This window comes from Artibeus jamaicensis, unplaced genomic scaffold (genome assembly GCF_021234435.1).
Source record: "Artibeus jamaicensis isolate MK-2021 breed Jamaican fruit bat unplaced genomic scaffold, CSHL_Jam_final contig_327, whole genome shotgun sequence".
Classification (NCBI taxonomy): domain Eukaryota; kingdom Metazoa; phylum Chordata; class Mammalia; order Chiroptera; family Phyllostomidae; genus Artibeus; species Artibeus jamaicensis.
The window spans coordinates 952,483-977,133 of NW_026521772.1; the positions used below are offsets into that span (position 1 = coordinate 952,483).

At 55.7% G+C, this 24,651-nt stretch overlaps 1 protein-coding gene across 2 annotated transcripts in view; it reads right to left on the minus strand.

Moving 5' to 3' along the window:
• KIAA0040 (KIAA0040 ortholog) overlaps positions 1–21,563 on the minus strand; it is a 29,750-nt gene extending 8,187 nt beyond the window's left edge. The window contains exon 1 of one of the 2 annotated variants that reach the window (XM_037145573.2): positions 21,315–21,563. The gene's annotated coding sequence lies outside the window, so the exon portion shown is untranslated. Of the gene's footprint in view, positions 1–4,874; positions 6,619–21,314 lie in introns of those variants that run through there. The other variant, XM_053663718.1, reaches the window with a different exon arrangement.
• Between the last annotated feature and the right edge of the window lie 3,088 nt (positions 21,564–24,651).

Sequence of the window (24,651 nt, forward strand, 5' to 3'; positions counted from 1 at the left end):
CTGGAAAAGCCCTGAGGCGTCGACCCAGCTCCCGTAGAGCCTTTGCAAGTAACAGGCTTGATAGCTTTCCCTCCAACCGCAGACGAAACCCACAGACGCCAGTGAAGAGCCTTGGAGGTTAGAGCCGGGAGTTCGGTTGTTGGTACACAGAGCAGTCCCTGCAGGTCTGAGAACACAGAGAAACGATGCGCTTGTTGTGCTTTTTTTCAGACAAACAACTGAGCCCCTTGCTCCTCTAGAAGAGAACCGGAAGGGACCGTGTGGCTGGAGGCAGCGGGGTGACCCAGGCCCACCAGGTAGGCGGCCCCTCAGCCACAGGGCCTCTGCGCTGTGTTGGTGGCTGCTGTTTGCTGTCGAGCCATAGGTTTTACACAAGCAGGGGACCTGATCTGTCTGGGTTTGTAAAGAACACCGTCACCAAGGCGAGAGACATGGGCTGTGGCAGGCAGCAGTGGAAGGAGGGGCCGACTGTAGTTCAGGTCCAGAGGCGGCTGGGACCAGGTGAGGGCGGTGCCAGAGGGCGGACGCGCGTGGCCTGGCCCGGGTGTTCTCCACCGGGTGTGGTGGAGAGGGACAGGAGGAAGTGTCCCCGGGATTGGCCTCGGCTCCCTGTCTTCTAGCCCCAGTGGCACTCTGGTCATCGAGTCTGGGGCATAGATTTTCTCTAAAATAGCAACCGCATCAAACAGTCTCTACCTGATGCCCCTCCCTGTCTTCAGGGACCATGCAGTTCTCACAAACCCCCCCAAGGTGGCGCTCACGTCGCACGCGGCCGCAGCCTGGGTGCCCTGGACCCTCAGTCCGTGGCCATCAACCTGCGGCTCTGGGGTGTGTTTCATTGACGGGTCTCACCTCGCTCACCTGGCCTGCTCAGGTGCCCTCTACTAGATTAAGCGCCGTTTTGCTCCAGCATCATCCCACCACAGTGAATAATCTGCGGGCAGGTGATCAGGTTCGCAGCTGGGACCCGCCCCGGGCACCATGCGGTAAGTGTCTGTGTTCTTCCCGGGCCCGCTAATCGCCTCAGTGACTAGTCCACACACAGAGTGGGGGCCGCTTTGCCCCCTCAGAGTGTGCACACGTGTGCTGCGTCACTAGACACTGAGGGTTCGAGGGCAGTGGGTGATAGTTTCCTCTCCGTATCAGTGTTACCACTGTGGCTGCAATTTTGAACAGAAGCACACATTGATCCTCAGAATAGAGTTGATGGAAGCACCGTGATTATTAAAAACAAGCAAATGCTGCTTTATCACGTAGACTGTCTGAACTGGGAGAAGGCGGAGGTGAGTTGGGTGGTGGGTGGGGTCCCCATCACGCTGATGAGGAACGGGAGGTGACAGGAGGCTGGACGTGGGGTGGCAGTAGGTGGAGTCAGGGCCACAGTCGAGGTCTTCCGGCCCCTGGCCCCTCCTCCAGCGGGTCTGCCTACAAAAGTCCTTACGAATAAGCCTCGAGGCAGCATGGCCAGATGCCCGCCCCTCGGCCCCCAGGACACCCCTGCCCGCAGTGTGACTGAGTTCTGGTCTAGGGAGCTCGGGGACCTCGTGTTGTGTCGGGAGGACTCCCAGGCCCCTGGGTGGCCACGGTGGACGGTGTCCCTGACTGGCTGTGGAGCCCAGCAGGCCTGCTGACCGTGGTCAACAGTGGCAGGAGTGAGGAATGGACTTCTGTCGGGTGCAGCCTCTGAGACGGAAGGATTCTTTGCTGCAGCGATTAGCCTACGCCAACCAACACAAGTGACGAAAAGTTGGTGATGACTATAACAATGGCACGGTGACTCGGCACCTCCCCCAAAGTGTAGCTCAGACCCAAGAGGGGTTTCGCTAAGTGCTTCAGGGCGCTGCTGGGTTCCCTGGGACCCTGGTTCCTGGGTTCAAGTCCTGCTGGCTGTACGGCCTCAGGCAACCGCTGTGGGGCTCAGGTTTCTCATGTGTGAAAGGGACTGGGTCGCAGCAGGCCCCCGTGAGGTCCTTGAGCCACAGACGTGGCGCCTCCCAGAGCCAAGCTGGGCGGTAACCTACTAGGCTGGTTAGCTCATCAGGGTTTGTTGCCCTCTGGAGACCATGGGGTGGTCCCGGGGCCGCGGCTTTGATCATCGAGGTCTCCTCCCAGCCGAGGCGCTTTCTCTCTCCTCCCTGTAGTTTCCCTGTAGCAAGGAACCGCTTCCTCAGGGCCTCATCCGTTTGCAGAGTGGCCGGTGCAGAACGATGATGCACACACCACACAGAGCAGCACCGCGTGCACTGCCCCTTCCCGCTCGCTCCTCGGGTCCCCCATTTCAGGCCGAGTCGGACCCACGGCCCCTGGTGTCTCCCTGCCCCGCGTCTCACGAGCCCCCAGCCTGGGGGTACGGTCACGAGCAACACAGACGCGGTGCAGCCACCTGCTTTCCTCCTGCAGGGAGAAGGCAGATGATAGACTGCGCACAGACAAATACGCCTCGGTGCGTTGTCAGAGCTCCCCAGGCCACAGCTGGCATGGCCCTGGGGAGGGGACGTGGCACCGAGCGAGGTCTGAGGGGATCCAGCAGGCGCAGGGCCCAGAAGGGCCGCCCAGTGGCAGGCACAGCAGGAGGAGGCTCCGAGGTGGGAAGGAGTCGGGAAACTCGAGGTGGGGGGAGGGTGGGGGCAGTGCCCTGGTGCCGTGAGCTGTGGCTAACGACGTGGGCTTCCCACTTCGTGAGGGTGGTGTGCATGGTACAAGGTGAAGGACAGAGAGCAGGGCCTCGGAACCCAGCTGCCGCGGCCTTTGGGTGGGTCCGGGCCTCAGGGTGGCTCTGGTTCTCCTCCCTCCAGCTCCTCTTTCTGAAACCTCATCTCTGCAAGGACAGGGCTCTCGTGGTGGGCACCACCCCTTACGCGCTGCCATCCCAGCCTCGTCTCCCTCCATCCCCTTATCACCCCACTTCCCCTGAGTTCTCCCAGACATTCCTGCTTTCTTCCTCTGTGAGCTTTGCACACACTGTTCCATCTGCCTGAAGGTTCCAGTCACGGAGGCCCTCCGCCCCCACCCTCCCAGACAGAGTTCTTTCTCTTCCGAGCTCCGCAGAGTCAGTAACCTACCGTGGCCCTTATTTTCATGTATTATAATTGTTTTGTTTCCTCGGCCCCTCTCGGCCTCGCGCAAGCTCCTGACCCCCAAGGCCCCACCTGTCTGTGCGATGTGATAGCCTCGCTCTGTGCCTGTCACCCAGTGCTGCCACATAAACACAGTGACGGAGGGACAAGTCCTTTCCCGGCTGGGGCTAAGCAGGAGGCTGACTGTGTGCCCTGGTTCCCCGGTTATGGCTTGAGTGGTGCCCTGCCCCCCAATTTATATCGTCCAGGCCGTGGGAAGGCCTAACCCCCAGGACAGCAGAATGTGACCTTCTTCGGACACAGCGTTTTTGCAGGTGTTCTTAGTTAAGATGAGGTCGTACTGGAGTGAAGAGGGCCCGCAATTTAATGCGACTCGTGTCCTCATGAAAAGGGGAGATTTGGACATGGAGCTGGACATGTATGGAGGGAAGACTGGGGGAGGAGACATGAGAGACGATGGCCACTTAGAAGCAGGGAGAGGGGCCTGGGACGGATCCTTCCTTCGTGGCCTCTCGAGGGGACCGACCTACTGACACTTTGAGTCCGTGTTTCTAGTCTGCAGAACCGGGAGACAATACAGTTCTGGTGTTTTCTCCACCAGCATGTGATGCTTTGTTACGCTCCTGCTTCACCCTGTCAGCTGGTCCCACTGGCTCCCTCTCCAGAACCTACACCGAATCCGCTCACATGTCGACCTTCTGTGGCTAGGACACCCCCATCTCTCGCCTGATCACTGCGGTGGCTTCCCAGCGGCCTCTGGTGCTCCGGCTCCCTCTGCATGACTGTCTCCCACCGTGAGCCAGATGAGACCCCGCCCCCGAGCCCTGGACACGCCTCTTTACTTCGGGCCCGCCCACCCCCAGGACCGTGTCTGTCCCCTCGGTAGTTGTCTCTAAGCTCACGGGGTGCCTGACGGTTCATCACGTTCAGAGCTCAGTTCAAGTGCGCTTCTGCTGGAACTTGACCTCATCTGTTGCCCCTCCCAGAGGTCTTTCTTCACCCAGCCATCCGGCCAGCCATGCCAGACCCTCCGGACCCTCATTTTCAAGAGAAACTTCTTGTTCACACCCGTGGCGCTCTCGTCACTTTGGTTTATACCCTTCGTGACGGTGCTCCTGGGCTGCAAAATGAGCTCAGGGAGAACAGGGCCTGTGCTCAACTCACTCTGTTTGGCTGCCTGGAGCCTGCACGGATGAATGAAGTCACGCCAGTGAGCCTAGATATCCTCAAAGAACAGGGATCTTGAAAAAACAAAACAAAACGTTTCTCAGTCAACCCAGGTCACTGGGGAGGGAGAGCGGGAGTGACAAAGGGCCTAGAACAGTGACCGTCAGTCTCGTCTGTGGCCACACGTGGATAACAGTGACCCGCCGCCATTTAGTCCCCAGCCAGCTAATTCATTTCAGGAGGAAATAATGATAAAAAAAACCCCTCATCACTGAAAGCAGCAGGGAGTGGGGGTGCGGCCTTTACCAGCCCCTCAGTGATCGCCCACCTTCCTCCTGCTCAGCCACCGAGGGCTCGGGGTCGCTGGGACTTGCTGATAACCAGGGAGCCTTCCCTAATCACGATGCGCTGTTTCAGGTTCAGCAGAAGAGAAAATTAAAAAGCTCCATTCGTTTCAGTCCCGGTTCGAATGAGTCAGTCTTTCAATCAATCAGGGATTAATTAAGCTATGCTAGGGAATGCAGGGGAGGTCAAAGACACCCTCTGTACTCAAAGACGATGCCAGGAAAATTATTAGAGAGTAATTCAGAACAGCGGAAAGAGCCGACAAAGATTATTATTTTTTTTTACCTGGGCTTCCCCTGACTTTCCACTATGGAAGAATCTCTCGCCGCTGTATCTCTGTTCCTCTTTGCATCCTCTTTTCCCTTTTCATCCTAATTACGTTGTCTCCAAAGGGTCCACGCCGTGGACTTTGCCGATAGTTGTTCTTTCTCGGTCGCCCTTCGGATGAGACACTTGGTTCTGTCTGCCTCTTTGGAAATTCCAACCATGCTAAATATGAGTGAGTACAGTCAGTCTCTCCAGCCCGGTAGCCAGTCAACAACTTCCTCATATTTCCGCCTCTGAGATCATCAAGGAAATTTTCTGGTGTGTGTTCTCCTGAGTCAGAACGCTCGTAGTCAGGCATCTCGGCTCCTCCACTAACGTAGTGTGGAGAGTCTGGGCAGCATTCACTTAAGCTGCCCAGTTTTTTGTTTTCTCCCTTGCAAATCGATATGAGCGCACCTCTCACAGGGTCGGGTGTTTTATTCATTGTACCGTTTCGTGTTCACCTGAGTACCCAGCACGGTGCCTCGTAGAAAGTGGGTGGCAGGAAGGGTTTGTAGGTTGGATTGATGGGTGGATGGATGAGTGGATGGATGGATAATGAATGAATGGGTGGGTGAATGAATGGATGGATGGATAATGAGTGAATGGATGGGCAGATAAATGAATGAGTGAATGAATGCATTGCTGGGAAGAATAAAAAAGATACCATGTGTGGAAAGCGTGCAGCTTAAGTGCACCTCACACAGTGGGTGCCTTACAATAGCCTTGAAAACCCCGGAACACTATATTTATTATTATACCACTCACATTGTGTGGGAGGTGAAAAGATCCACTTAAGAAATTGTTTTGTCGTAACCAGAGTTGGGTCAGTTTTTCCCCACACTGGTTTAAAGAGTGAGCCAGCCGACTCCCAGGGAACCGGGGCAGACACGCTGGCTGGCCCTCTGCCCTCTTGCTGACCGTCCATTCATCCCCAGCCGCGCCTCTCTTTCAGCCCTCCGACCTCCAGGATCCGGTTTCTCAGGGGTGCCTTGTTCTGTCCGTCACTCTCAGCTTTCTCCTCTTCATTCCAGCGAGAATGTGCACTTGTTTTCCTCTGCCTGGCCTCTCTTGACACAGATACACCTCAGGAGGCCAGAGCCTCGGGACAGAGCATCGGCTTATCACCTTTCACAGGGACAGAGGAGGGTCTGTAGCATCAAAAAGCTGCCATTCGTTGTGTTCTAAGAGCGCAATGCAGTGTGCCTCACCAAGGTTTGGAAGATGCATCCCCGTTCCAGAGGGCGGGCCTTTGTGTTCCCATTATACAGATGGGCAAAGCGAGACTACTGGAGATTAAGTGATTTGCCCAAGGCCATGCACCTGCTAAACTACCGAAGAAGTTTGACTATAGTACCATCTGAGTCCTAGGACCCTCCTGTGACCGCCGTCTACATAGCCAGCCTCCTCAGGAGGCCAAGGACTTCGGTCTCCAGACCCCGTCTTCTGGGGCGAGGGGTGTTCAGCCGCTCCTTCCCCCATCAGCCAGTTTAAAGCCCGTGCCCGTGGACTCACTCCTGATTAATTACGATGCCTTCTGTGGCTTCACAGCTCGTGTTTTCTTAGGACCAAACATGTAGAAGAGAAGCACAGAGTAAAACCACATGCGACAGTGGGTGTTGGGGATAACACCCAACTCACAGGCCCCTTTATATCTTTATTTATCTGCTTCTTCAGATGCATGTGAAGTTCTCTGTCTTTAGCTAGTCCTCAACGCTGGCCACACTGTCCTCCCCCACAGAGAGGATCGGTGGACCTCTGTTCCCTCCACCCCCACCCCGTCCCCCCGCCTGCTCTCCCAGTCCTGTGCCCTACCTGGTCCCTGTGGCCCTGGACCGCACACTCCTGTGCAGTAGGGACCACGCCACCCGCCCTTGGTGCCGTGGCGTGTGGAGGGGAGGGCCACCTAGGGAACTGGAAATAGAGAAGTGAGGGCCCTGGGCACAACTTCCTTTCCAGCCTGGGCGCCTGACCCTGGTCTTTGGCTAATCAGCGAGGAGATAAGGAGGAGGGCGTTTGCAGGAGCCGTGAGCACATATCAAAACATCCCCAGGACGATGCTGGAGGGTGACCGTGCAAGGGCGGGTGAGCCAGCCGTCGGAGGACCCAGTCCCAGTCTCGTCTAGTTGTCCTCCCAGCGTCTGGCCTTGGGCCCATTAGTTCTACTGCCTGAGCCCTTCCCTCATCCGAGCTACGAAGCCATCAAGCAGCTGAGATATGTGCGAAGACTGTTGTGAAGAACACACAAAACACATGTGGAAAGGACACTGAGCAGGGAGAATTGCGATCTAAATGCAAGGCAGTGGCATGGCAGAGGATCAGGTGGGAAAAAAACTGAATTAAAGCTCAGATGGGAGCTTGGGGCAGCTCTTGACCACACTGCTTGGCCACTGACCTTCCCTCCCCTCCCCCGGCCCACTGTGAATCGGCGTCATCACAGGCCCCATCTCTAAGGGGGAGATTTGTGGGCGCACAGTGACAGCCGATCGCACCTCCGTTCGCCGTCTGCATGCATCTGATCCGACCACATCCTGGTGTTAGCGCTAATAAAACCCGTAGCCGTGGTTACAGTGCAATTCCTTGGCTGTACAGTTCTCATTTTCATTTTTCAAAGCTATTTGGTAAGGGCTTGGAGTGAGTGTGTATGGGCGTGGTAAGTGCCTAGGTAAAGTTTTATTTTTAGCGATGGTGAGCCCAAGCTCTGAGGTCACCTTGAGCAGGAGAGTGGGGAAGGGGGGGTGCAGGGCGGTGCCTTCCCCGAATAAGGGGAGGCTCAGTCACTGGTGGCTGAGTCTTCACACATCATCTCCTCTTGGAGGGAAAGAGTGTTTTTTGAAAAAGCAAGAAGACAACCAAGCCCTTGTGTGAGTCTGGTTCTCCCACACAGGTGGTAATTAAAAAACAGACCTTAAATTTGAAGTTGCAAAATTCGGTTTAATATCGCAGACGGGAACTCAGTGTTCCTCAGACTTAGTGGCAATCACCAAACGGCTGATTTCTTTTCCTCAGCAGTGGTCAAGGGGAGAGGTGGGTTGGTGGGAATACTCGAAAACTAACCAAGTGGCAAAAATACACAATTATGCAACTCAATGGCGATACAGATACGGCTTTATTTTCCTTCCCACGTCCTCCCTTCATTGAATGTTAACAGAAGTTCAGGACAATTACAAGCCCAGAGCTACCTGGCTGTAATCGTAGGGACTAAAACGTAAAGGCCAAACCATAGAGGCGAGGGAGGAGAAATACCCTCGTTCCAGGAAGCCGAGGGTGCAGGGGTGGGGGCGGTGGTGAGGGGTGTTCATGTCCTGTCTGCTCCAGTCCAGATCCGCATCCCTCAGGTCGAATGCAGATTATCCCCTACCTCACCCCCTCAATTTTGATTAAGTCACTGCGGGTGCACCCAGAGGACCTATGTGAGTGTCCCAAAGTGGTCCCTGAGCACCCCCTCAGGCCTGTGACCCCCTCTTTCTCTGAAACAGGTGGCATTTTCTCAGTCTCCTAAGATGCCGCGTTCGATGCCTCTGTGCTAATACATTGTTACTGCCAGGCTGCTGTCACACAGACACTCTGGAATGGCCGCTGGCCTTGTCCTGTCCCTGGTCCCCTCCGTTTGCCTTCCCTGGCCCCCAAATGCCTTCCTCTCCCCCAAATGCCTTCCTGGCCCCCCCAAATGCCTTCCTGACCCCCAAATGCCTTCCTCTCCCCTCCCAAAGGGGGCTTTGGGGGCATCGCGGTATCTGCAGATAAGTGATGTGCGAGGAAGGGTGGGAGGACCTGCTTGAACGGTGAACTGTGGGGGGTGGAGGGGTAACCCTGCGGATGCCAACATGCACGTGCACACACCCCCTCTCCTCGGCCTCAACCCCGCACCCCTCCACATCCACCATCTCTGTGCCGTCCTTGCCTGGAGACCTGAGAGCTGTGGCGGACTCTCTGGAAACCGCCTGGGCCACTGGGAGTGGGGAGGATGAGGCGGGAAACTTAGACCTTTCTCCCTCTCCCTGCAGGGCGGCCTCACGGTGCGGTGGCCTCACGGCGTGGCGGCCTGCAGGCTTTATCTCCCGTGGGCAGCCCAGAATACGTTTTTTAAAAATCAGACCAACACTCAAAAGTATCAGGAGCTTGAGGAAATAGGACATCGGGTGGGACTGTTTTGATAGAGCAAATGTTCTGAACGTGTGGCCCTGCCTCTGCCTGTCAGGAGGGGGCCCTGGGGCCTGCGGTTGGCTTGGGGCAGCCAGAGGAGGGGACAGGTGTCCTCCTGGGGCTCCCTCCTCCGGGGAGAGCCCTCGGGTCCCCCTTCTGGCTTTGACTTTTCTCCGGTTGTATCTGTTCAGGCTCCTGCAGGTTGTCATGGGGCCGACTTCTTGGCTAACAGTTGCCCAAGGGCCGGGGGAGTGGGGAAGTTCATGGGCCCTGGCCTGAGGAGCTGCCTCAGAGTCTCACCGGTGACTTAGCGTTTGTGTCCTTGGGAAGGGCATTCGGTGACTGTGGGCCTCTGTTCCGCCATCTCCAAAATGGGGACAACATCTGACAAACACACAAGAAAGCGATGGCGTGGGTGGCCTGGATGGAAGGACAGTGGGGATGAGGCCGGAGGGAGACGGTTGTCGCCTCGGCCCTTTGGTCCTGAGCGTCCTCCCCAGGCTCACACTTTCTAAGTCAGCCGACACGCCGGGTCAAAGCAGACGGCACCCCGGCACGTGCTGCTGGGCCGTTAGGAACTGTTCAGAGACTTCGAGTCCCAGCTGGAATTCTTCCAGGCAGAATCAACGGGGGCCTGGCAAAAAGGTGACCCCCCCCCAATCTGCAGGCAGTCTAAGGGGCATGAAGCTCTTGGGAAATTTGCTTCCGTCCGTGGAGGGCTTCCTGCTGCCCATCCAGAGTGGACAGATGGATGGACGGACATGCCCGCCCCCCCACCCGGAGGCAGTCACCTGGCTGTACCGCAGTGCTGGGCAGCCTGGGTCCTCCCTGCGCCAGGTGACCCGGCCTTCTCAGGGCTGGCTGGGCAGGGGCCGTGTCCGCCCTGCAGAGCCAGCTCTGAGAAGCACATTCGATCCTCCTCTGCCTGGTGGCGGTGGCCCGGGTGCTGAATTTGGGGCTGACCTCTGGATGACCTGGTAGGGAGGAGTTTGTGCAAAGTAAGTTCGAAGCTCCCTCTGCACATATAAAAATGATGCTGCACGCATATTGTTCTTGTATATGAAGAGGCTGATAGTACAGATGACAATTATTTGCATCCATAAAAGTGCCACTTGAATTATGTTTCCTGAAGTTGCACATGTATTTTTATATTGAGAAGTGCTAGTTAAGTTTATACTATGTGTGTCGAGTTTATACCAACACAGGGAGGAGGGAGAACACAGAGATGCAGGAACAGGGTCCTATCTGAGCAGTTTCTTCATGAAACTTTGGACTCTCCTGCCAGCGGATGGGTCAGACCCTGAACCCTCAAACCCCAGGTTCCTCACGTCTAAAACGGGAAACTAGTGAGCCTGCTGACTTCCTCGCCATCCAGTGTTGTGGTAAAAGTCAGTTAATAATATCATGGGAGTTCTTTGTGAATGGAAAGTGCCCTTCTGAACTTAATTCTAAAAACAATCACAGCCATTAAAGGCTAAAGCGAATATCAGAAAATCCTAAGTGCACACACAATGGGAAAGGAGAGGGACCGATACTGGCTGGGATTTGAAGGGGGGCGGGCACTCAGAGGAGATGCAGGCTGTGCTGTGCCCTGGGCTGCATGTCACCACGTGGAGGACTGGCCATTCGGAGGGAAAGGGGGTCTGGGGGCACTGGAGAGGAAGGCGCAGCAAGAGCAGAGGCTCAGAGGTCGGTGCACGCGGAGTGTGGCGCTGGGGTGACAGTGCAGAAATGCTCTGAGGAAGAGCTCGGGACGAGGTGCTCCAGGCCCGGCTGGGGACGTTATAGACAGCACGAAGGCCGGACAGAGGTGTCATGGGTCCCGGGGAGGTCCCAAAAGCTGGTGAGCAGGGGACATAGCAGTGTCGGTGTTTCAGATGCCACATTCTCTTCCTGAGCTCACCTGTCAATCAAAGTGAGCCTGGGCCAGAGCAGGGAATGGTGCAGGGTTCGGCTCCCCTCCTGGGCTCAGAAATCACAAATATTACAATGCAAAAAAAAAATCTTTGCCCTGGCTGGTGTGGTTCAGTGGATTGAGCACTGACTGGCCTGAGAAACAAAGAGTCAGTGGTTTGATTCCCCATCAGGGCACATGCCTGGGTGGTGGGCCAGGTCCCCAGTAGGGGGCGCGTGAGAGGCAACCATACACTGATATTTCTCTCTTCTTTCTCCCTGCCTTCCCCTCTCTGTAAAAATAAAAATTTAAAAATCTTAAAAAAAAAAACCTTTTATTAATAGCTTACTTTCTGCTTTAGACAAAAATCTGATTATGAACCGAAATGAAATATCACCAAACCAATCAGAGAGAAACGGCTATTTGTCTCCCACCCCCCTGGCGGGGGAGAGGGGGCTAAAAGCTGTGCTGTAATCACTCCCCCAGTCTTGCGCTGACACCGGCCCGGCTGGCCCTGTTTGTCTGTGGTTGGGGAGGGTCCATCAAGGACCCTGCACTGATGACTCGTCTTCATTTCTTAAAGGCTCTTGCAGACATTTCTTCATTCAGTCCCTGGTCATGTGAGCAGGGGAAGGCTTCCTCGGCCTAGTTCACAGATGAATAGACTAAAGAGCAGAAGCGTGTTCAAAATTCTTCTAAAACAGCAGAGCTTCCTGGGAGCCGAGGGCCTGGCTCCTGCTTTCCCAGTGGGGGGCTCTCACCCTGCTGATCCTGAAAAAGCACCAGTAAAACGAGCCAGCGGACAACCAGTCACTCCTGCCGAGCTACACCCTTTCGTTTCTTAGGCTCTGTGCTCTCAGTCGTTTGGAGCCTCACATGAACTTCTTTATCTAGAACCCCAACCTCCCCCAGTCCCACCCCAACTGCCGCCCCGAATCTCCTGGCCCCGCTCATGTCTGTCTCAGTTAAAATGCAGTTCCCCTTGAGCCCTCCCGGTGCCCCACGCTGTCCCCCCCACACACACACCCAGACAACAGCCTGCAGCCTGCTGGAGCCTCAGTGTTTACTCAGTCTTCTCTCTTTCCTTCTCTTCTCTGCAGGTCGGTCCCCCTCCCTCACGGCATCCTCAATCGCTGGGGCAGGTTTTGCTCTTGGAAAATATTTCTCAAATTCATGAGTGAACATTTTTATAGGTCAGGAAGTGGCGGCTCGCTCACAGCTACCCAGGACCATGTGGCCGTTCTCCCCCAGGGTGTCCGGCGGCCACCTCGATCTGCCCCGTGGGTTCCTGGGTTCACACACGGCACTGTGGGCAGGCAGAAGGTACTCGGGGGGAACCAGCCTCCCACAGGAATGTCAACATTCTGGATCGGGAGAACTCGCGCAGTCTGGGCTCAGATGCCAGTGTTCGTGGGCATTCCAGAGTGTAAGTGGACCCTGCGGGCCTCTCTGGGTCACTGGCTCCTTCTGAACCTCCGGAGATGCTGTCAGTGCCAAGGGCAGAGATGACTGAGGGAGGCCTGACACCCGTGAGCGCCAGTGTCTCGGGGTGGGGGGTCCATCCTGAATATTGTTGACATGACTCTCAACTCTCGTAGAATCAGGTGTGTCTGAGGTGTCGGAAAACCCAGCCCGGCTGTGTTCCTGGCATCTCGGTGTCCGTGCGTGGGCATTTCATTGGTGGTTCCTGACTGCCAGGACCATTGCGTCGGGTCAGCCTGTGTGTGGAGGGCTCAGTGTCTTGCTGCCTCACTGTCATTACTGCTCGAGGCTTCCCCTGTTATTTCCCTGAGGGAGGGACACTGCCGCTTCTTCCTTCCCTCCCTGAGCCTGGGTCGTTGATGCAATGAGGCCGGAGGGGCCAAGGACTGCCGCGTCATCTGCTGCCCCCGGTGCAGCTGCAGACAGTTCCTTGCACAGGTGTCAGGCGCCCACCTGGTGCAGGAGGACCGGGCCCTACTCTCTTGTCTAAGGCTTTCCCAGGTGCTGCTGCACCTGCCAACCACCTGGGCCGGGGGTGCCAAAGGGAGTGAAAGGTGTAAACTGTGAACTGGTGGAATCTGGGGGAGGGGGTGGTGGTGGTGGTGTGTGTGTGTGTGTGTGTGTGTGTGTGAAATGGATGAGCCCAGGACAAGACCAAGAAAGCACGACTAGTTAAGGGCCCTGAGGGAAATGCAAACACATGCTTATGGGAGCCGCAAGGAGAAAGCTGTCGGCTCCAAGGAGGAATCTGGGTGAGGCTTCAAGGAGGGCATGATTCGGGTTGGCACCTGGAGGGAGAATGGCTGATTCAGTGCAGGGAGGATGGAAAGACGGGATTCCAGGTTGCTCAGGAAAGTGCAGGTGGCCCAGAGAAGGAGTTGGATCCAGGGGGGCTGGGCTCCGGCCAGAGCTGCAGGCTTCCCAGCACCTGCTGTCGCCACGGCAAGTCTCCAACACTCCCTCCTGCCCACAGCTCCAGTCCATGGAACAGCCCGGCCACAGGGGTGGGGCGGCGCCTGAGCTTGTGGCCCAGGAGAAGGGACACTGCTCTGGGACACTGGCCCTCCCTCCTCCAGAGTCCAGGGATGGAGCTGGGGGTGACTGGTGACGTGCGGAGCTGAGGTTCTTACGGGAAGTTTTCTATGTTTGGCCATGAAAGCAAATGACTGTGCAAGAAAACTTCAGTGGACAGGGAGTCCACGTCCTTTTTCCCCTGACTTGGAACACACTTTGCCCCTTTGTATATTCTTAAGTTTGGGGGTAATCCTGATTTTCGCTCTGGGGTCACAGGGTAAACAAAGTGCATTCCAGTGGCTCCAGTTCAGAGGGACCCCCGCTTATGCTCACCACCTCCCCCCTCACTTATGCACACACACACTCAGCCTACCCATGCAGCAATATTGCTAATGGTTAGTACAAGGTCGGTAGACGCCAAAAGAGGCGTTTGTCCAAGGGGCAGATCTCTACCAGAGGTTGCACACTGGAAGCTCACAAGGTGGATGTGACCATTCTGTTTCCTACACAGCTTCTCAGATCCAAAGCACATTCCCCCTCCATCCCCACCCCACCAGCGTTACCCCATGAGGTGGACAAGCCTGGGTCAAAGCCCGGCCCCCCATTCACTGCCTGTCTGCCCATCTCCCTTCCCTGACCCCTGGGCTACGTCTGTTTTGAGAGCATCCATGAGTGGAAATCGAGGACTCGGCCACTGGAGTCACGTGCCAGTGTGACAGGGACTGGGAGTTCCGCCAGCAGAAGCAGATGGGCCTGTGTTTGTTGGTGAACCTGTGTTTAATGAGCAGCTGCTATGTACTGGATGCTGTGCACTGGGAACACAACAAAGAGTAGCCCCCAAGGGCGACTGGGGGAGAGTCAGATCTTACTGAGGGTCACCAAGGTTTATAAAGAAAACAATACTGGAGCCAGGGAAGGGCACTTAGCTCTCGGTAGAGACCTCAGTTCCCTCACCTGTAAAATAGGGATAGTAGTTGAGCTGTCCTGAGGGTTAAACGGGAGGGAGGAGGAGGCGAGGGGGTTACCGCAGCATCCGGCACACCTACGTGCGTACCACACTCCATAAATGTTACCGTTGTCACATGGTGCTTCCTACTCGGTCACACCCAGAGGACTTATAATTCACCCAAATATTCTCTTCGTCAAGCATCCAAATAGCCCTGTATCTCTAGGAAGAGAGGCCATATCTCTCATTAATGTGTAAGATCAACGGCGACAAACATGGGGCCAGGCGTAGAAAAGTATGCCACTTAATAGGCGTGTTTTCTTCAAGAAAGGGAAGTGGATCACAAGTATGCTGATAAGAATGTGGGAGGAGGGAAAACAGTCCGGCGGTTCCTCATGAAGCTCAACTAAGAATCACCATACGGTCCAGCATTTCCCCTCTTAGTGGTGCCCAGAGCAACTGCAAACAGCAAACCCCAAATCCTTGTACATGCGCACTCCCCATAGCCAAAAGGTCCATCGCCGAGGAACACAAAAACAAACTGTGCTGTCTGCACACAAGGGAATACTACTCAGCCACGAAAAAGCATGGAGTGCCACTGGACCCTAAACCTTGGATGAACCCTGAAGACATTATGCTACCTGAAAACAGCCAGGCACAAAAGGTCACATACTGTAGGGTTCCACTGATGGGGAATCCCACCGAGATAGCACGCACAGTGGAGGCCGCCAGGGGCCGGGAAGAGGGAGTGATGGGGGTGACGGCTTTGTGGGTACGGGGCCATATTTGTGGGTGATGAAGACGTTGTGGAACTACAAAGAGGTGGTTACACAACATTGTGGATGTACAAATACCACTGAATTGCTCACTTTAAAAACTGCTAATTTTAGGTAATGCAAATTCCTCTTCAGTGAAAAAAAGTGGAAGGAGAGAATGCGAAATTTCTTAAAAGCTAATTGATGGTGAATGGAGCAAATGGTGCGGCCCCTGTTAGGAGTTGCTTAGGAAATAGGAAATGTCACGGTCATGTTTTCAGAGCGAGGCCTCCATTCACTGCAGAGCCAGAGGTCGAGGGGCCACCCACCTCGGTGGCTTCCGCATGCCCACGGAAGGGGCGATAATGTTAAAGCACGACACGCTGATTCCTGGAAACTGTCAGTCAGGAAGGAGCATCGGACCTTCTTCCCCATGTGGCATGTGCTCTGTGACAGTGTTCGCTTCCCCTGTGCCAGACGGGGAGGGGACGCACGGGGCACTGGTCTGGAAATGAGAGGTTCTTTCCATGGCTGGCGGGGCAAACCCGTGCCATCCGGCCACCAAAAATGGCACCAGTCGGCTCTGTCCTCAGAGGGCCTGACAGCATCATGGATTTCCTCTGGCTGTGGGGAGGTGCATGGGCCCTTCCCACCCCACGTGGAGGGCTCATGGTGGGACCGGTGGGTCACCCACTGGGCAGGGGGCATGTCCCAGGTCAGGAGTGGAAGGCAGAGTGGCAGGGGAGACTCTGGATATCCATCAGGATATTCACAAGGAAGGGGCCCGATCGATGGGGGGGTGTCTCAGCATCACCCCTTGTCCCACACATAACGTTGAGTAAACAACCTGATGGGCCTGGGAAGGTGGGTGGGTGACCACGCCGGCTGTCATTTCTGTGCACTTCGAATTCTTAGCCCCACCGTACAGTATGGCAGATGACTATGGAGAGCGTAGCCTACACACGAAAATCTCAAGGTGGCCGAGAAAGGTTGGGTGGGATTTGTTTACTCCCTGCCCCTGATCATTGGGAAGGTCACCGTGGCCCCAGCATCGTGTTCTGGGAGATGTCAGACCACCGTGCTCTGGAGTCTCAGGGTTCCGGCCAGAGGGACTTTGGAAAGCTGGCTCTTTGTCCCCTAGTGGGGCCAGGGTCACAGAGCTCAAGCAGGAGGACACACAGACCCAGGGTCCTGCTCGGGTTGGGGTGGCGAGGGCCGGCTCCTGCCCTGCCGAACCCTCTTTTTCAAGGCGGCCACGGTCACGTGTCATTTAGGTGGAGACACGGTGTGTCCTCTGTGTGCCATTCTGTGCCCGTAATAGTACAACCGGAGGACGTCTCACTTTGCTCAGCCCCGGCCCCAGCCCAGCCTGGACACGTCTCCCACCTCGGGGACAGTGTGAAGGCTGGAAGCACTGCGACACGCAACTCTCCTCCTGGCGACTAGTTTTCCCTCTGCTGCCAGTTTTCTTTTCTGACTCGCCTGGCAAACGAAAGGCGGTGGCTGCCGGGCTCTTCCGAAGCCTACCTGGCTCGCAACTAGGCTTGTACTGGAGGAGAGTGAAAGTCAACCGATGAGCCTCCTGGCAGGAAGAAGTTTCAGGTGGTGCAATGCAAGTCTGCAGTGGCTTCTGAACTCAGGCCTCAATTTAGACCTAGAAATGGAGCCGCGGTGAGGTTTCGTTTATGTCTCAGCGACGAGCCCTGCAGAGCAGAAGCTTGCTTACAACCGAGGAGGCAAGTTTTCTCCCAGGGGCCGGGGCGTGGCTTGGGCCTGGCCATGGCCCCTTGGGGGTCACCCTGAGAAAGGCGTCTTGCGTCTGTGTGACGTTCATCCTGGAACTTGGCTGCCCTGTCTGGTCTGGTCTCCACTACCAGGTCCGCTCGCGTCCCCAGGTGGCGGCCTGGTGAGCTGGCCCAGGCCCACGCTGGGGCGAGTCAGGAGCCTGGGCTGCTCAGTCCGGGCCTGGGAACCGCCCCACCCAGCCTCTGCCGCAGGTTTCCCTGTTGCCACTTGGACGGGAGGGTGGCCTGCCTGCCCCTTTTCTCTCTCTCACTGGGACGAGTCTCGGAGCTCCTGTGACTTGCCTGTAGCCTCTCTCTTCCAGTTGTAAATTGTGTGTCCGTGTGTGTTGGGTAACTCAGACCCGCCCCCAGGTCTCCACAGGACCTGTTGCATGAAACACCAAAAGGGTGGGAAAGGCACCCGATGCCCTCCCCTTGGCCAGGGCTCTTCGGGAATTCTCCAAGACCAACCCGCCCCCCTCCCCGTGTGCCCTGGAGCCACTGGAGAGAAGATTCAGCTTCGAAGGCAGCCTTTTTGTTTCTTTTCTGCCACCATTTCGGTCCCTGGGCCTGGGCCTCTATGTGAGGGATGGAAGGTCCAGGCGTGAGAAACCCTAGGGTGTCCTGTCCCAGCACAGGGAGACGGAACTCGCGTTCCGGTCCCTCCCTGAACCAGCTGCTGACCTGGGCACACACTCTGCCCCCTGAACCTTAGTTTGCTCATCTGTGAAGTGAAGGGGTGAGGCAGCTTCTCGCTCAAGTGTTTTTCTATTTGAAGTCTTTGAGTCTGTGGTTACTTCCTTTTCTCATCAACAGCCGGTGCTATCAGAAGTCTGTTGACTTGAAAGTTTTGATGTTGTCATAAAAGCCAAGCTTCACTGGGGTGGAGAACAGGTCAGGCTTCCCAGCTGGGGCCAGAGGGGAAAAATCCCAGAAACACCCATGCAAAAGGCATCCACTGATGCTCAAATTCAGGGCCACCGCTGGTTTGACCAGCACCTTGGATCAGAAAAAATCATCCCCTTGGGGGACACCCAGAGGCACGTGGGTGGTCTGTGGCCCAGCACAGGAAAGACTGGCTGCTTGCAGCCCCACGAGCTCCCAGGAGCCCTTGCGCAGTGTGGAACCTGCTTCCACAGTAAGGGGTTCACTCTGGGGCTCTGGCCACGGCAGGCGAGGAGTAAAAGGAGAAGCGGCCAGACTAGACGTGTGCCGTTGGTGTGACGGGAGACACAGCTACCGCCTTAAAATACCTCCTGCAGGTAAAAAGCTGTGAGTCTGGACCCAGGACGCCGCCCAGGTCCAGCACCTACACAGTCCACCCGATGGCTTCCGGAGGCTCAATGAGTAACGATAGAGCCCCTTACATTTTTATAGAGCCTTACAATTTCTGTAGCACACTCAGTTCACTTTCTTCTTCAACTTGACCCTGATTTTAACCATTGCCCTGGCGAGTAATAATTATCCCCATTTTAATATTTTTAAAGGTAACTTTTTAAAGATTTTTAATTTTAGTTTTAGAGAGAGAGCAGAAGGAATTGAGAAAGAGAGGAAGAGAAACATTCATGTGTGGTTGCCTCTCTCATGCCCCCTCCTGGGGTCCTGGCCTACAACCCAGGCACATGCCCTGACTGGGAATCAAACCTGAGACCCTGGAGTTTGCAGGCTGCTCCTCAGTCCACTGAGCCACACCAGCCAGGGCTTATTATCCCCATTTTAAATGTAAGGAAAACGAAATTGAGAGAGTCAAACACTTGTTCAAGGGCAAGCCAGTCAGGGGTCAAGATAAGAATTGAACCCATATCTGTTTAGTTCCAAGTTCAAGGCAATTTTTCCTTCCACACCAGGTCCCATAAGATCCTGACCTGGGCAGGGGCAGCCAGACTGAAAGGACTACCCTGTAGGGGCTTAGAATCAGTCTACGGAAGTCATCCTCCTGTTTGAATGACCACAGGGCTCTCCCACACTCGTGCAGTGAGTTTTGGGGGGCTCTTGGCAGATCTAACTGTTGAGCTAAAGTATTCGTTTCTCTCAGTGGATGTGATTCCTGGGGATTGGCTTGTTTGGTTAAACCCACCTGCACTTCCTGTGTGCCCTTTACCCAGGATTCTCTCCAGTATCTCAAGTATTGCCTGCAAGGCACCTGGGGAAAGCCTTTGTGCCTAGAGTCATGTGAGAGCCAGCATGTGATGGGAAAAGAATGTCTGTAGGCATTTTCTGACAAATCCTAGACTCTTTCTCAGTAGCCCGTGGTCTCACGAGGCTTCTTGGGCTCCTTCAACACTGCGTCCATGTTCCATCGCAGCAGGCTCCGGCTCTCCCTGAGCTCCGGAGTGGAGCGCTCCCTGCCGACCACACAGCTCTGCCTGGACCTCTCCCGGGAAGAGCCATCACCAGTGCGCCTACAGGGTTCACTGCCTGCTACTCCCACAATCCGCTTCCCAAACCCGCTCCTCTGCGGGTGGGAATTTGCACCGTACACATCACGATACACCCCCAGCCCCAGCTCAGCACTGTGTACACATCCTCTCCCCCGTTCATTCCTCCAGTACCACATTCAGCTGGGCACCAGGTGCTTTGATTCTCCGTCCTAAACATACACTGAAATCGACTCTCTTTCCTCAGATCCCACCGCCGTTATCTTACTTGAGGTTCTCGTAACCTCTGCATCCTGTCTCTCCAAACCAGCTTCCCCTGGTAGCTAGTTGTCCAAACACAAATCTGACCGCTGTCCATCCATCACTTTGGCAGGGTTGACCTGTATTTTGCCATGTATAATGTGCACCCTAGTTTTTCCCTCGAAAAATTTGGACAAAACATTGTGCATTATACACAGCATAATACGGTACTTCCCCGGGGGAGTTTATCCCACCCTCCCTGGGATTCTTCCAGTGTCCAGGGGCCACTACTGCTGTTAGGGTGTGGATGACTCTGAGCTGCAGTTTGTGTCTGTATCTGCCTCATCTCTCAGATTGTGGGTAAGTTATCTTAGGACTCCAGGGTGTTGACCTACTGTGTGGCACCCAGTAGGTACACTCAGTGTTGAATGAATGGATGGGCGGGAGGGATGTCTCCCCCTTAGATGAAAACAGCAACCTCCCCTGTTGAGTGTTCATTATTCTCTCCGGCTTAGTCGTTAGGGAAAAGGGCAGAGGTCATCTTCTATTCCTCCACAGGCTAAATGTGGACCCAGTATGGAGGCTGGAGAAACATTTGTTTTCCAATGCATTTCTTTCCTAGCATTGTATCTGGGGGGAAGATGGAGAGCCAGCATTTCAGAGGGAAGGAAGGGCTGAATCCTTTTCCAGAACCGCTGCCTCTAACAGAGCAGGAGGTCGGCAACCTCCTGGCAAGACTCTGGCCAAGTTCTTTAGGGGGCCCTTGCAAGGGACCTAGCCCTAAAAGGGTTAGGGACAAGATGCACCAAGGCCACTTCGACATCTTCTAACTCAAGGCTCTCCCAGTCTCCAGCAGGACTTCCAAAGGAGGGGTGCTTCAAACGCGCCTCAGGTTCCCAGGAACCTTAGTGGGGTCAGTGAAACCCAACAGCTTCGGTGGGGAGGGGCTTCTCAGTCACTCCAGTGGGCTTTCCCTCCCCTTCCTCATTCGACAGAATCTAGGGAGCAGCCCGGCGAGGTGGCTGCGGGCTGGCTGCCGCCTGCGCCGTGAAAGTAGGGCCGCGCCGGTCCGCTTTGGTTTCCCTTTCGGTTAGCAGGAGTGGAGTTCCCCCACTAGCTAACGGCTGTTGCTGAGTTAACTATTATGACATAATGTGTCCTGTGAAGCTCTTCGAAACGCTGGGGCAACAGGGCTTACTGTGCCCTCCGTTCTGGGCGGGGTTGGGGGGGGGGCGGCCGGGGGACATCAGAGTCAAAGAAGTGAGGCGCGAGGAATCTGCGTCCCAGCCGCTCCCCAGGTGAATGGGGAAGAGGAGGCAGGTTCCCATTCCACCCCTGGCTCCAGGCCATGTTTTCGCTTTGGCCACTTTCTCAGCCGGGTGAAAATTTGGCTTCACCTGGAATAATTCAGAAACTTCTCAGCCTAACTTTTGGGAGGGTCTCAGGCCTTGACGTTTTCAGTCGCAAACAGCGTCCCTGTGTCCCTTTCAAAGCGCTCGTACGGGGCGAGCAGCTGTTGGCGACTGGAGTCGGAGAACGCCACCCGTCCCAAGCCGAGCCACCCAGCGCCCACGCCGGCACCTGGGCAAAGGAGGGAAACGCCTCGGAGGGGCCAGGGGCGCCTTAGAAACCACCCTTCGCGGTTCTTCGCGTATCCCTGGGCGCCGGCCTCATCCTGCTAAGGAAAGAAGTGAAGCTGGAAGTCCCCTTCCAAACAGCGGGCGGCTTAAAATGTATTCAAACACACACACAACAACCATGAAAACGTCTCGAGACTTACCTTGCAGTCCCCCGAAGGACTTCCTGCCTGCACGGTGGCCCAGGGGGTCCCTGGTGCTGCCGGCGTCACTGCGATCTCGCGTGGGGCAGGGCGCGCAGGCAGGGCCAGGCTCGTTTTCGGGGCTCCTTTGGGTCCCCCAGGCCGGCGGGGCCGGGTGCGGGGTCAGCGGGCACCCTGAGCCTACCTGCGCCGGGAAAGGCGCCCTCTGTCTTCCCCGCCCGCCTGCCGGCCAACGCCTCGCATTTTTGAGGTTTTACTTCAACTGCGTCCGGGCCCTGATGTCACAGCCTGAACTTTCTGAATCAGCCGGGCTCACTCTCCGGCTCCCTGGGCTCGCTGGGGAGTCCCACGGGGGCCCACGGACCACGGCGCCCTCGGACTTGGGCGCACACGCCGGGCCTCGCCCTCCTGCTTGCCGCCAGTTCCCCCCACCCCGCCCCGCCCGCCCCCGCAGTTACGTGTCTGTGCCCTCTCGGTCCCGGACACGCCTCCTGCAGGACACCGCCGCCCCTCCTGGCGGGGAGCCGGTTCTCCAGCGCTTTCGCAGCTGGAAAGTTCTCAGGCACCTGAGACCTGTTCGGGAAGGGGGTGGGAGGCGTTGGAGAGCGAGGCCCTGGGGCAGACTGGGTGAAGGCCCCAGTGCCTCATTGGGACAGACAGAAATGACTGGCTCCCCTAGTCAACTGCTGTGCGCGCCGCAGCGCCTCTGAAAGTCTGCCACTCCCTGCAGGCATCGAGGGACGCTGCACGGGGCCGGGAGCTGTCAGAGCGCAGGCGGAGGGCAAACTACCTTCAGGAATCTCTCCGACTCCTTCCCTTCCCTCTCCTCCTCAGTCCCCCCATCCGCTTTCACTCAGGCCTTGGTGGGTCTTGTTTCTGGCACATAGAACACTGGAAAACAAAATGTGAGGTGCAGGACTCGGGACAGCAAGCCTGGATGACTCAGAGTAGGGAGTTTATTATGGTCTCCATGGTTACCATGGGTGGGGGGGGGGAAGGAGGGGGTGATGCAAGGCCCTGGCCCCAATGGGCCTCCTGAGAGTCGTGTCCCTGGGAGCCCTTCTAGGACATGGGCAGGGATACTGCCCACTTGATGGTTTTCACCAAGTTGCCCAGGTGCCAGGGGTTAAGCCAGGTCTGGCACCCCTCCCACTGTGCTGGAGCAATGGGTCTTTTGGCCTCCTCTGCACGTTAGCATTAGCATGACTGGTTAGCTTTAGAATGAGCCAACTGCTGCTCTGGAGGGACAGGGGACTCCTTTCTGTGCCTGCAGGAGGAACCGAATGGCTCTGAGTGGAAAGGCCTAGGAGGTCACCTGGCACCTCTGGTGCAGATGCCAAGAATGATTAAGGAAAACGGGGGGGAAATGTTTTCTTCCACCGGAAGGAGATTAGATGAGGGTCTCTTCCGAGAAATCCAGGCATGTGCATTCAGGCTGGTTTGGAACAAGGGGAAGGGAAGTGGGCCCCAGGAGCAGGTGGGCTAGCCGCACTCAGGCAGGGCCAGCGGGGGTTGGGGGGGTGGGGGGGCGGGGAGAGAGGACTTCCTCAGCACCTGGGTTTCCAGGTGGAAAGAAGCTCCACCCCTAATCCCACTGGGGGTGAGTGGTCTGCCAGGTAAACCTGGCCCCTCCCATGCTGGGAGCGGGAAGGCAGAGGGCCCTCAGTGCCAGCTGCAGGTGGGGAAGGGACAGGCATGTCCTTCGTGTTGAGGAAGGACCTGGACCGGAGGAAGCTTGGCGTGCAACGTGCTGTTCAGTGTTTCACAGCACAGTTGTGAGAGGCAGTGTTACGGACGAGGAGGCCGAGGTTCGGAGAAGTACCTTCCTCCAAGTCATGTAGCTCGTCAGTGGGGGGAGCCCGGCTCTGAGTCCAAGTGTTTCCCACCCCCCTCCGTCCCCGGACCACTCTGTCAGCACGGCAGAGGAGGGACTCGCCTCCGGGACAGGGACCCCGCTCCACAGTGGGGTGGCCTCCAGGCCTGGACCGAGGCCTGGACAGGACAAGCTCCAGACAGTACTTGCCTGGACATCCGCTCGGGTGGCCAAAAAGTCCATGTGATTTTTTTTCTGTAAAATAAAGGGCACATTTTTCACTTTCAGCAATAACTTTATTGATTTGGATAATTTGAGTTTGTTGGCTTCTCTCCCTCGTGGTATAACCCTAACTGATCTCAATGTCTCAGTTTGATCGCTGTCAACTTCAGCTGGCCCACCCGACCATAGCGCATCATCCAGCCGGAAAGCTCCAGCACCGAACCTTGCAAACCACTTTTCCTTAAAAAAAGATTTTATTCATTTACTTTTAGAGGGAAAGGGAGGGAGGAAGAGAGGGAGGGACGCCAATGTGCGAGAGATACATAGAACAGTTACCTCTCACACGCCCCCAACTGGGGACCTGGCCTGCAACCCAGGCATGAACCCTGACTGGGAATTGAACCAGTGACCCTTTGGTTCTCAGGCCAGCACTGAATCCACTGAGCCACACCATCCAGGGTAGCAAACTACTTTTAACATGTTCGTTCAGTCACAGCACCTTCTCCATACACTGCATGAATCTTTTTTGTTTGTTTGTTTATTTCGGTTGCATTTTTACCTTTCTTGAAATAATAAGGCACGATATGCAAAAATGTTGCTTATTTTCTTCCATTTTCAATATTAAAATGGCTACACAAAAATTCACCGATTTGAAATTTTTATTATTTATTTATTAATTAAATTTTAATTTATCTTTAGAATGGAAGGGAAGGAGAGAGGGAGAGAAATATCAATGCACGGCTGCTTCTCTTGCGTTCCCTGCTAGAAACTGGCTCCTGCTGGGAATTGGCCTGCAACCCAGGCATGTGCCCTGACTGGGAATCGAACCTTGATTTTTTTGGTTCGCAGGCCCGTGCTCAATCCACTGAGTTACACCAGCCAGGGCTTCGATTTTGAGTTTTTTTAAATGCATGCTGATAGGACAGCTGTCACAGTACAATCTAACAAAATTGTTTCGAATGAAGTGAAAGACAACTAAGCACTCCTGGAGCCATCCTATGAAAAAAACCGAACTGACATTTTGGCCAACCCCGTAGAACCCAATGTTACAGATTGGCTGTGGCCTGAGCGACAATTACTTAGGGTGGTTTTTAAGAGAAAACAGGAGGAAGCTCACTGAGAAACCGAGGCAAGCGACTTGAATACCGGGCTTCTCGGACATGACGGTCGATGGCAGGGAGAGAATGAGAGGCCACCCTGTGAGGTGGCAGCTCTGTGATGTGTCCCACAGAGTGAGGAGAGAGAAACCGGTGACTCACGGAGATGCCGGCCGGCTGGCTCGCAGCGCACTGCCAGGGCTGC